The 12359-nt window shown below is 41.1% G+C and overlaps 1 protein-coding gene and 1 pseudogene across 1 annotated transcript in view; both read right to left on the minus strand.

The window, feature by feature from the left end:
* LOC126281870 (calcium/calmodulin-dependent protein kinase type IV-like) overlaps window positions 1–12359 on the minus strand; it is a 618086-nt gene that overhangs the window by 232391 nt on the left and 373336 nt on the right. The window lies entirely within an intron of this gene.
* Window positions 5454–5571, minus strand: LOC126282572 (5S ribosomal RNA; annotated as a pseudogene).

Here is a 12359-nt window from a genome sequence, read left to right on the forward strand (position 1 = left end):
AATGAGGGCATTCTTGGCCAAAAGCAGGTTACTAATAGCAAAATTCAATTTCACTTGGAGGAAAAAGTTCTGAGAATGTGCATTTGGAGCACACACTATAAGCAAGTGAAACAGCGACTGAGAGATAATCAGAAAAGAAGATACAGCGCTTTAGACGTTTACTGAAAAGTAGGTGAACTGATAATATCGGAAATGAGGCGGTTCTCCGCAGGAACGTTGAGAAGAGGAACATGCGGAAAACACTGACAAGAAAAAGGGATAAGATAACAGGTCGTGCCTTCAGATATCAAGGAATAACTTCTATGCATCAAGGAATAGCGTCTGTAGTACTTGAGTGTGCTCTAGTGACTAAAAATTGTAGGGAAAGTTAGAGATTTGGAATATTAAAAAAAATTATCTGAGGTGCAGTTTTCGTTCTGAAATGAAGAGACTGGTTCAGGAGAAGTAATAGGAGCGGGCCGCATCTATATCTGCATCTACATCTACACACATACTCTGTAAGCCACAATAAGATGTATGGCCGAGGGTACCGCGTACCATTGCTAGTCATTTTCTTTCTTATTCCACCCGCAAACAGGTTGAGGAAAAAATTACTGTGTACAGAGTGATCAGAAACAGTCTAAAGGTCTTGTGAGATGTTGCAGGGTAGGTTGTGCTGAGAAATAATTGTAAAAAAAAGAGTCTTTGCTACGTATCCGAGTTAACTAGTATATAAGTTAGCCAATCAGGCCGTTGCGTGTGCAAATTCAAGCGGACCGCCAGACACAACTTGCGTCAATTGTTCTCAAAGCGTAGACGATAGTGCACGAGACTGCTCACTCTTTGGTAAGGGGTCGATCCTTTCTACCGTCCAACATCCAATGTTTGTATCGCTCTCTTGTTCGGTTTAAGGAGACCAAACGAAGTGCACCGTCTCTAGCAGGCCGCTTGAATTTGTGCACACAATGACCTGATAGGCTAACTTCATTGATAATTAACTGGGAAACGGTCAATATATCGATTTGTTCATTATGAATTATTTTTTATCGCAACCTATGGTGCAACACCCTTATAAATTTTCCGAGTATTTCTGGCCGTCCTACACATGCCTTTGTAAGAGCCTGAATTTTTCTTGTCTTGTCTTTGCGGTCCTTAACGCGAAATACTCGTTGGCGGCAGAAGAGTCGTTTTGCAGTCAGTGGCAGTTACCTATTCTCCAAATTTGCTCAACAGGTTTCGCGAAAAGAAAGTCGTCTTCCCTCTAAGGACTCCCATTTGAGTTCACGAAGCATCTGCGTAACACTCACGTGATGCAAAAACAGACATAATGTCTTTTGGGACAACAGCAATCAGTGAAATTATAATGTTACTTAAAAACCGTCTTGATTGCAAATATTTTTATTCATATGACCGGTTTCGGTTCATTCAGAACCATCTTCAGATCTGTAAAAATAATGATACTGATATTTCAGTTACAGGAGTAACCCGTCCAAATCCCTCCTGTAACTGAAATATCAGTATCATTATTTTTACAGATCTGAAGATGGTTCTGAATGAACCGAAACCGGTCATATGAATAAAAATATTTGCAATCAAGACGGTTTTTGAGTAACATTATACTCACGTGATGACTGAATCTACTGATAACAAATCTAACAGCATACTTCTGAATTGCTTCGATGTCTTCCTTTAATCCAACATGGTGGGGATCCCAAACATTCGAATGGTACTCAAGAATGGGTTGCAAAAGTGTTCTACTCGGAGTTTGGTTCGTAGATGACCTACACTTTCCTAAAACCCTCCCAATAAACCGGAGATGACCTTCCCTATTAATGTCCTTCCATACTCGTTCCATTTCATATCGCTTTGTAAAGTTACATTACAACACTATTCTTTTATTCGAAAATTACAGCATTGTTTTTCTTACTCATTTTCATTAACTTGCACTTCTAATTTTTTAATTTAGAGCACGCCGCAATTCATCACAAAAATAGAAATTTTGTCTCCGTCATCCTGTATTCTTCTATTGTTACACAAGGACTGAAACAACTAAATTAAAACTTCTTTTGCATTCATTACGTCCAGCGTGAAAATAACTATTCTGAAGAAGTGATAAAATACAGTTTTAAGAAGTATAATATTGGTTTGTATCAATTATGTGGTTTCTCGTGAATGTGTAATCGTTTTTCAAAAAGTACTGTCACATATGGAAAGGTTTTCTGCCCCCCGTTTAAAAGAATGCCATGCGTATTTACAGCTCTGACAACATGGAGAAAGTAAACTCTACAGGCTGTCCAGTTGTCACTGATTATGAATGCTAGTCATTTAGTGCTTCGGGAGGCCCTAAAACTGACTGGATCTAAAAGGAGTTAGTATGAAGTTCAAATTTTGCATCTGTACAGTCTGTTGCGTATAGGGAGCAAGAGAGGGTAACAAGACTTGAGAGTATTTTGTGAGAATTTAAGCCAAGCACTGAAGCTTAAGAGTACAACAGAATGCTGCGTGTACTCAGTGGCGCCGGCGGGGCAGAAAGCTTAGTGTCAGACAGCGGATGCGTCCAGAGAACTGGCAACTTTTTGATTGAAGCATGTTTCGCCACAATATTTTTTTTTAGAAATACTATAGTCTCATACTAATATCGGCTGGCGAGAGGTTGTGGCGCTTACACACTGACGGAAAAAAATTGCAATATAAAAAAATTAATGTAAAGTAATCAAATTTCGGGAATAATATGTCTAGATTACATTTTTGAGTGGCCAACAATGAAATATCAAAGGTTAATGTAAACATGAGATAAGCCATTGCAAATTTGAAATGCTGGTATATTAATAACCGGTGTAGCCGCTAGAACGTTGAATGCAAGCATGCAGACGTGCATGCATTGTGATGTGTAGGTGCAATGTGTCAGTTTATGGGATGGAGTTCCATGCTTGTTGCACCTGGTCGGTTAGTACAGGGGCGGTTAATGCCGTTTGTGGATGACGCTGAAGTTGTTCGAAAGTGTCCCATATGTGCTCGACTCGATACAGATCTGGTTATCGAGCAGACCGAGGCAACATGTTGACATTATGCAGAGCATGTTGGGTTACAACAGCAGATAGTGGGCGAGCGTTATCCTGTTGGAAAACACTCCCTGCAGTGCTTTTTATGAATGACAGCACAACAGGTCGAATCACCATACTGGCATCCATAAAGGCACTACTGATGCCACTCGTATGCGATTGGCTCGAAAGAAGGTCAGACACCATATTTCAGATGTAGATACATGCCTATCAACTTCTGTTTATGTCTGACAACTTTTTCTTGGTGCTGCGATTATTTTATGTCAATCTATTAGTCTTACGGCACGTACGCAATGGTTGCTGAACGCCAGTAGTCACCGAGCATGTAACACGAGAGACAAAGAATAGTGGAAAGCACGCACCAAGCACTCAGAGTGCAACTTGCGGTAAATGGACTACTTACACGTGGGTGGAGAATGTAGTGGAGCTTTCTCGAGTAGAAACAACTTTTGGACTCTGGGACGTGACGCAGGAAGTGCACGTCACCAGAAGGTTCTAATACCGGGCGCTGCAGCGACCCAGCGGGTAGAGTCTTCGATAGAGCCTGCGATTGCGACTAATGGAGAGCCGTTCAAATGGTTCAAATGGCTCTGAGTACTATGGGACTCAACTGCTGTGGTCATTAGTCCCCTAGAACTTACAACTACTTAAACTTAACTAACCTAAGGACATCACACACATCCATGCCCGAGGCAGGATTCGAACCTGCAACCGTAGCAGTCGCACGGTTCCGGACTGCGCGCCTAGAACCGCACGGCCACCGCGGCCGGCGGAGAGCCGTTTCTGTGTCACTGTATATGCTGCAATAGGAGTAAATGGTAATTGCAGTTCAGTAGATCGCCTCATCTAGCCATTCTGTACCACTTAACCACCTCCGCGCACTTTACTTCCATTACTCTTCACGCATTTTACTTCCACCCCTCGGATGTAACCTGCCGAGCTCCTTATCTTACAAAATCCATCAGAAGTTACTTGATGTCTTCCTTGTTCTGGTCTTTAGCAGCTGTTGATGGCAACGAGTTATCCACTCAGATCATCAGCCGCAAATAATTGTCCAATTTTCAGCTCCCACTCAGAACGTGACAAGACCACACGTAAAAAACATAAATACAGCGTGTATTAAGTTAACATTAAAATAATTTCTCCCTCTATCCGTGATTATAATTGACAGTTTCCTTGAGGATATCAGGATCAAATTTTTGTGTACTTGACGTTAAAATGGAAATTATTTTCCAAGTATTTCTTGATTCTGTTCATGAGCTGAACGTACTTTGCGAGCTACCTGGTTTGTTTTGGGCATCGTAGTTAACAATTAGTGCTAACTGTCATCTGATAGGGATACGCAGAACGAACTTACATCGCGGTTGAAAGTACCAGGAAGCATGCTCCGACTCCGAATTTCCCTTTAACAATCTAACAACGCTAACGGTAAAAATGTTCTTTAGTATTTCTTTCCCCATTTTTAGGGGCGTTCGCAAGGGGAGTTTGGTGGGGAGTGATTAAGAGGAGGCACTACCCTTTCTCCCCCCCCCCCCCCCCTTTCTCTTAACATTTGGAGTAAGGAATTCTTATTCATTATCATCTCCCTCCAAGGATTAGGTGTTGCAGGTATCTGTTCCTGTCTCTGTCATCTATCTGTCCATCTCTCATCTCGTATGATGTCTGACTAGTTATCTTTTACCAGTCGGCCGGTAATTAATTGCATTTTCTGGCAATTCATTTTCTATCATTCTATAGACATGATCCATTTCATTCTGTTCTCTTCTACGTTCACGACAACTGAAAATATTTTTAAATCTGATCTTATCGTATCGTTCCACATTTTATACAATTTATTACATGTCTCATGAACGTACCTCTGCTGAACCTCTGCTGCCTGTATATGCGATTTTTCTTTTTTTGTTACTGTTCATGATTCGGAACCATTAAACCCATAATTTTACAAAATTTCATTTGTGTTTCCTTTCTTGTTCTTCTTCCTAAAGTTCTTCCAGTTGTTCCGCAGATGACCTTTTTCTCAAGACATTTGTCATACTGAAAACAAATATCACATCCTTGATAAATGATGTGGGATACTGGTTCTAATTTTTTTTATTTATTATTATTTTCGATGTGACTGGATTCTTTCCTTTGAAAGCCATTATCTTTGTCTTACCATCAGATATAGTTAAGTTGCTGTATATCACATTTTAAAACAAAACTAAATTCCTCCCGAACAGGCCATGAAGGTCCAGTGGGACCGACTGGCCGCCGTGTCACCCTCAGCTCGTAGGCGTCACTAGGCGCGGATGTGGAGGGGCATGTGGTCAGCACAACGCTCTCCCGGCCGTATGTCAGTTTACGAGACCGGAGCCGCTACTTCTCAATCAAGTAGCTCCTCAGTTTGCCTCACAAGGGCTGAGTGCACCCGCTTGCCAACAGCGCCCGGCAGACAGGATGGTCACCCATCCAACTGCTAGCACAGCCCGACAGCGCTTAACTTCGGTGATCTGACGGGAACCGGTGGTACCACCGCGGCAAGGCTGTTGGCATATCACATTTTAGCTCTATCTATATACTGCTCTTTGCAAATTGTCGTATGTTTCCTTTATAATTATCTGGTCATCAACATTCAAAGGAGTATTTAATAGTGTGCTAGGTCCTATTTTAATTCCTAACTGTATTTCCGTTTCATAACTAGATCGTCAGTATATAAATTAAATGAAGTGGGTGATAAACTGCACCTTGATTTATTAAAATTTGTTCTGACCTTTTTTAGCCTGAACTCATAACTGTATTTGTACTTACACACTGAGTCTTCATGGTATTAATGAGGCGTTTAGGAATATCTGTTACTTTCTGAAGCGTAAATTTTTATTCATTACAGAATTCTCAGAAACTTCTAAGATGTGATTTCCCGTATTCCTGCTACTACATATCTCATTTAATCAGTTCTAGCATTACGTGGCTGATCGCTGTGATACTGTACTCTGGCCTTAGAAATAACATTCTGACCTATAACTTGCAATTTCAGTGTCTTGTTCTCGCCCCATGGATAAATTTCGGAGGACGCAATACCAACGCCATTACTAAATGAATTTCCGTTAGTTCTCTCGGAAATACAGAGTATCCAGAACCATTAGCGTCAAAATAAAGTAGACGGGACAGGATTCTAAACAATGTATATTGAGACAAAGAACCAATTATCGCAACTCTCTTTTAGAAGAAAAGACAACATTCATTGAGTGAGTACTAGACGGAGAAACGATATACGTTTGGATAACACTTCCCTAAACACTTTACAGAAACGTGTGTATTGCTCAGCAAGTTTCATTCTCAAAGGTATCTAGCAGAACTAAGAAATAGAGCGATATACCACAAGTATTCAAATACAAGTTCAAAGGTTTCCCTTTGGCACACTCTATTTTGTACAGCAGTTTCTCGCAGAAGATGAGAACTTTTCTCTGCAATGTGTTATTTATTCCTGTACTCCCTTTTTTGTGTTTTATTAATTATTTATTACTTTGTTTGTAGGTTTTTTGATCAGTAGTCTGTAAATTATGTACTGATTCGTTCCACGACAAAGTATCTGTGACCCGCATTGACCCAGGGAAGTTTAAAAATAAATATTTCTGATGGAACGACGTCCTGAATGAGCAATGCGTGTGAGGCACGTTTATGGAAACCGCTTACATTTCTCCAACGTTACTGAAAGCATTATAATACACAATCATATGTAATGTGTCCATTGTTTATTTTTTAACCAACGGATTATTTAAAGTCGATGGTGTACTGAATCCCAGTCAAAACTCAAGACGAACTGGTTGGTAGATTGCTTCAGTTCGCTGTGACATTCTACACGCACTATCATTTCTCCCATCCCGTCTTCATCCATGTCCTCTTCCATTAATATAATATTGCCCTCAAGTTCATTTTCCTTGTACAGACCCTCTATATACTCCTTCCAACTTTCTGCTTTCCCTTCTTTGCTTAGGACTGGTTTTCCATCTGAGCTCTTGATATTCATGCGGGTGATTCTCTTTTCACCATTTTTACAACATGTTTGAATTAACCTGTTATGAAGATACTACACATGAGACCATTTTCTGCGCCTTTCCTAGTTTAACAGAGGCGTTAGGGGGGAGATTTCCTGTAATGCTGGCAGTAATGAGACTGACGACGTAAGTAATGTGCAACGTCTCAGTTACTCTAATTAAGAGCTTCTCCTCTTGGTATTCATGGCATAATTAAATTTTAATTGGGAGCGCGCGAAGTAATCCGCGAGAAGCATACCCGTTTAAAGACTCACCTAACTCGATAATCCGAAACAGATTAAATGAAACGTGATCGTTGTTGACGAATTAAGTCAGTTTAATTGAAATTTCGTCTAAAGATCTGTTCCCGTATTGCGATATAATTACTTTAAATTTTGTTTATTAGACCATCAGGGTAGTATGAAAACATTTATATAAATCCAAACGACTTCTAACCAGTGATACGTCATATTCAGAAGGTTACTTTTAGAAATTACGTTTATGTTGTTTAGCAAGACGCACACACAAGGTCTTGGCAAATACGCTTATTTGAATGATTTCGACTACTTGACTTCAAGCACGCGCGCACGTTCGCACCGCAAATACACACGCACAAACACACAATTAAAGTGAATCTGTTTGTTATATCGATTCGCTGTCGCGTTGATAATATTCATGTACGAGTGAGATTTTTTTGACGTTCTCTTTCCTAGAAAATAATCTTTCCCCTTATTCGTTTATGAGAAGTTAAGCGTTAAAGACGTACATGTTTATCATTATCAAAAGGAGCGTGCGAGCACCGAATGGTATGCACAATGTATCAGCTTCTGGAAAACGCAGTCACCAAAATTACTGTAAGTATTGTTATTGTTTGATCTTCATATATCCTTTCTCAAAAATACTGCAAGTTAGCCACAAAACTGTTCACAAAAATTCAAAATTTATAATACGTATGGTTATTAACAAGCTTCGTTTCTCTCTTTATCTTATTGGTTGTCAAATGTTGCAATCTACCAACTTATATCGTAAGTGATCACTAAAAACATGAAAAGTATTGATGCATGCGGACAAGCTCCCTTTCACAATATGCTGGCTGGTAACTCTAGATTCAACAATGAATTTTGTGTTTTGCGAGCTTCTGATATGGTTATGTTCCATTTAGTGGTACTGAAATAATAATTTTGCTAGAACACTGAGATATCCAAATAGGTACAATGTGTTATGGACTGATGGAATTTCTACGCAGCTTGTACCACTCAAATAAACGGGTGGGTTCGTTAGAAAGTTCTTCACATGTCTGAACAGCACACAACACCTTCAATTCACAGAGCCACATGAAAACTGATAAAAATCCAAATTATCAGTGAAGTGTTGAGGAATTTGCTTCCTTTCACACACTCTAATATTGGTGAAGAGAAATTCTTTTCTTCTTACTGTGACTAATCTTCTAATCGTTTTGTTTTCGCTTCCAGGAGACAGTAGAAAGTATAAGCAGGTAACTCGGAACAACTACATAAAATGGAACAGAGGTCCTTCTATAACTTGCGATCCATAAGAATTATTCGTGTATCTTTGTGAGCTCGATTTTGACATGAAAACCGTTAAACGACCCTCTAACAAAGCAGAAAATATCTTAAATGATCGCAAACGAACGATATTTACTGTATTCACCAACCTTCTCAACAAACGAGCATAACTACCTACACTACTGGCCATTAAAATTGCTACATCAAAAAGATATGCACATGATAAACGGGTATTCATAGGACAAATATATTATACTAGAACTGACTGTGATTACATTTTCACGCAATTTGGGTGCATAGATCCTGAGAAATCAGTACCCAGAACAACAACCTCTGGCCGTAATAACGGCATTGATACGCCTGGGCATTGAGTCAAACAGAGTTTGGATGGCAAGTACAGGTACAGCCTCCCATGCAGCTATAACACGATACCACAGTTCACCAAGAGTATTGACTGGCGTATTGTGACGAGCCAGTTGCTCGGCCACCATTGACCAGACGTTTTCAGTTGGTGAGAGATCTGAAGAATGTGCTCGCCAGGGCAGCAGTCGAACATTTTCTGTATCGAGAAAGGCCCGTACAGGACCTGCAACATGCGGTGGTGCATTATCATGATGAAATGTAGGGTTTCGCAGGGATCGAATGAAGGGTAGAGCCACGGGTCGTCTCATCTGAAATGTAAAATCCACTGTTCAAACTGCCGTCAATGGGAACAAAAGGTGACCGAGACGTGTAACGAATGGCACCCCATACCATCACGGCGAGTGATACGTCAGTATGGCGATGACGAATACACGCTTCTAATGTGAGTCGCCAAACACGGATACGACCATCATGATGCTGTAACATAATCTGAATTCATCCGAAAAAATGACGTTTTACCATTCATACATAGAGGTTCGTCGTTGAGTACACCATCGCAGGCGCTCCCGTCTGTGATGCAGTGTCAAGGGTAACCACAGCCATGGTCTCCAAGCTGATAGTCCATGCTGCTGCAAACGTCGTCGAACTGTTCGTGCAGATGGTTGTTGTCTTGAAAAACGTCCCCATCTGTTGACTCAGGGATCAAGACGTGGCTGCACGATCCTTTACAGCCATGTGGATAAGATGCCTGTCATCTCGACTGCTAGTGATACGAGGCCGTTGGCATCCAGCACGGCGTTCCGTATTACCCTCCTGAACCCACCGATCCCATATTCTGCTAACAGTCATTGGATCTCGACCAACACGAACAGCAATGTCGCTATACGATAAACCGCAATCGCAATCGGCTACAATCGGGCCTTTATGAAAGTCGGAAACGTGATGGTACGCATTTCTCCTCCTTACACGAGGCATCTTAACGACGTTTTACCAGGCAACACCGGTCAACTGCTGTTTGTGTATGAGAAATCGGTTGGGAACCTTCCTCATGTCAGGTATCGCCACCGGAGCCAACCTTGTGTGAATGATTTGAAAAGCTAATCATTTGCATATCACAGCATCTTCTTCCTAATTTCGCGTCTGTAGCACGGCATATTCGTGGTGTAGCAATTTTAATGGCCAGAAGTGTAGGAGAGCCATCATTTCCCACGTCTTTTATCTACTTATGGACATTTTCACCGGATATTGAAATTAGTGGTTGTCCTTATGTAGCTGAATTCTGCGCAAGTATAGCTGTTGCCAGAAGCTGGTCCGTTTTTTACAAGGGACCGCCTAGCTGTAGCGGACGGACAGAATCAGCTCGTTGGCACAAGTGGACTGAAACACAATAGTCGCAACAGCCCGCTGTGTGATACTAGCGTACAGCTGACGGCTTTCGGCGTGCATAGGTGCAAGGCCAAGAGGACCGGCCAGAACTTCGGAATATGTGACAACTGAGAAGGCAGTAAACTTCATCTGTCTCTTATGCACTCTACAACGACAAGGGTATAACGAAATCTCCACGAAAGGTCGGCAGCAGAGGAAAAAAGACGGAAAGGAATACAACAGAGCTGGAACAGACAAGAAGTTATCTAAAAAAGTCTGTGGCTGGAGGAAAAGATACCTGAGATCTGTCCATCCAGTGAACTGGTCCTAGAAGGGCAGGAGAGCTGACGCGGGTCGGAGACGACCATACTCGCCTACTCATTTGCTCACTTGCCTTACTGGTCTGTGATACTCGTTTCACTTTCCAAGAACATTACGAACTTTTAGTCGACCTAGTGTTCTAGCTGATTGGTGTGCTGATAAACGCTGAGGAGAGAGCGGGTAGGTGGGCACACTAAAGGCAACTGTGATGGGGAGGGTATCGTGATCTGCCAGAAGAAGAATCTTGAGTCGATATGGAAGAGATAGGGGATCCAGAATTAGAATTTAAAACGGATTTTTAAGAATTGAGCTCAAATAAGGAAACAGGGATAGATAAAATTCCACCGGAATTTGTAAAATCATCAGGGGGAGTAGCAACCGAACTGATATTTAGGTTGGTGTGAAATCTATGTTTCCGGCGACGTACCGTCAGACGTATGGAAAAATATCGTTCACACAATTCCGAAGACACCAAGGGCAGATAAGCGCGAGGACTATTGCACCTACCATCTTAACAGCTCATGCTTCGAAGCTGCTGATAAGAATAATATACAGAAGAATGGAAAAGATAACTGAGGTTGTATTGGATGACGAGCAGTCTGGCTTTAGGAAAGGTAAAGGCATCAGAGAGGCATTCCTGATTTTGGGCCTCATTATGGAAGCAAGGCTAAAGAAAAAGCAAGACATGGTCATAGGATTCCTCGACTTACAAAAAGCGTTCGACAGTGCAAAATGGTGTAAGAAGTTTGAAATTTTGAGAAAACTAGGAGTAAACTATAGGAAAAATAAGCAATACAGAATATATACGAGAAACAAGAGGGAACAATACGATTGTAAGTCGTAGAACGAAGTGCTCTGATTAAAACGGAAGTAAGACAGGTATGTTGTCTTTCACCCCTACATCGTCGAAGCAATGACGGAAATAAATGAATGGCCCAAGAGGGGGATTAAAATTCAGGGTGAAAGGATAAGATTCGCTGATAATCATTCTACCACCAGTCGAGATGAAAAGGAATTACAGACACTATTCAGTGAAAAAAATAGGCTACTGAGTACAGAATATGAATTGAAAGTAGACTGACGAACGGCTGAAGCAAAGATAAGTAGCAGAAATGAGAATAGCGAGATGCTAAACATCAAAATTGGTGATTACAGTACAGTCATGGAAATAAGGAAATATGCTATTTTGGACGCAAAATAACACATGACGGATGAAACAAGGACGACATGAAAGCAGACTAGTACAGACAATGAGGGCATTCTTGGTCAAAAGGAGTCTACTAGTATCAAACATACGCCTTAATCTGAGGAACAAATATCTGTGATTGTACGTTTGGAGGACAGCACTATACGTTTGGAGGACAGAATTTAGGTAAACTGCAACAGAAGAGAATCGAAGCTTTTGAAACGTGGTTTCTCATAAGAATGTTGAAAATTAGGTGAAATGATAAGGAATGAGGAAGTTCTCACCAGAATCGGGGAAGAAAGAAAGATACGTAAAACATTAACAAGAGCAACGGACTTGATGATAGGACATGTATTAAGACATCAAGGAATAATTTCTATGGCCCTGGAAGGAGCTTCAGAAAGTAAAAACGGCTTAATACAGAGAGTGAATGTATCCGACAAATAATTCAGGATGTAGGACGCAAGTGTTTCTCTGAGGTGAAAAGGTTGGCGGCAGAGAGAAATAATTCATAGCGAACCGCATCAAATCAGTCAGGAGTCTG

This window comes from Schistocerca gregaria, chromosome 7 (genome assembly GCF_023897955.1).
Source record: "Schistocerca gregaria isolate iqSchGreg1 chromosome 7, iqSchGreg1.2, whole genome shotgun sequence".
NCBI lineage: Eukaryota > Metazoa > Arthropoda > Insecta > Orthoptera > Acrididae > Schistocerca > Schistocerca gregaria.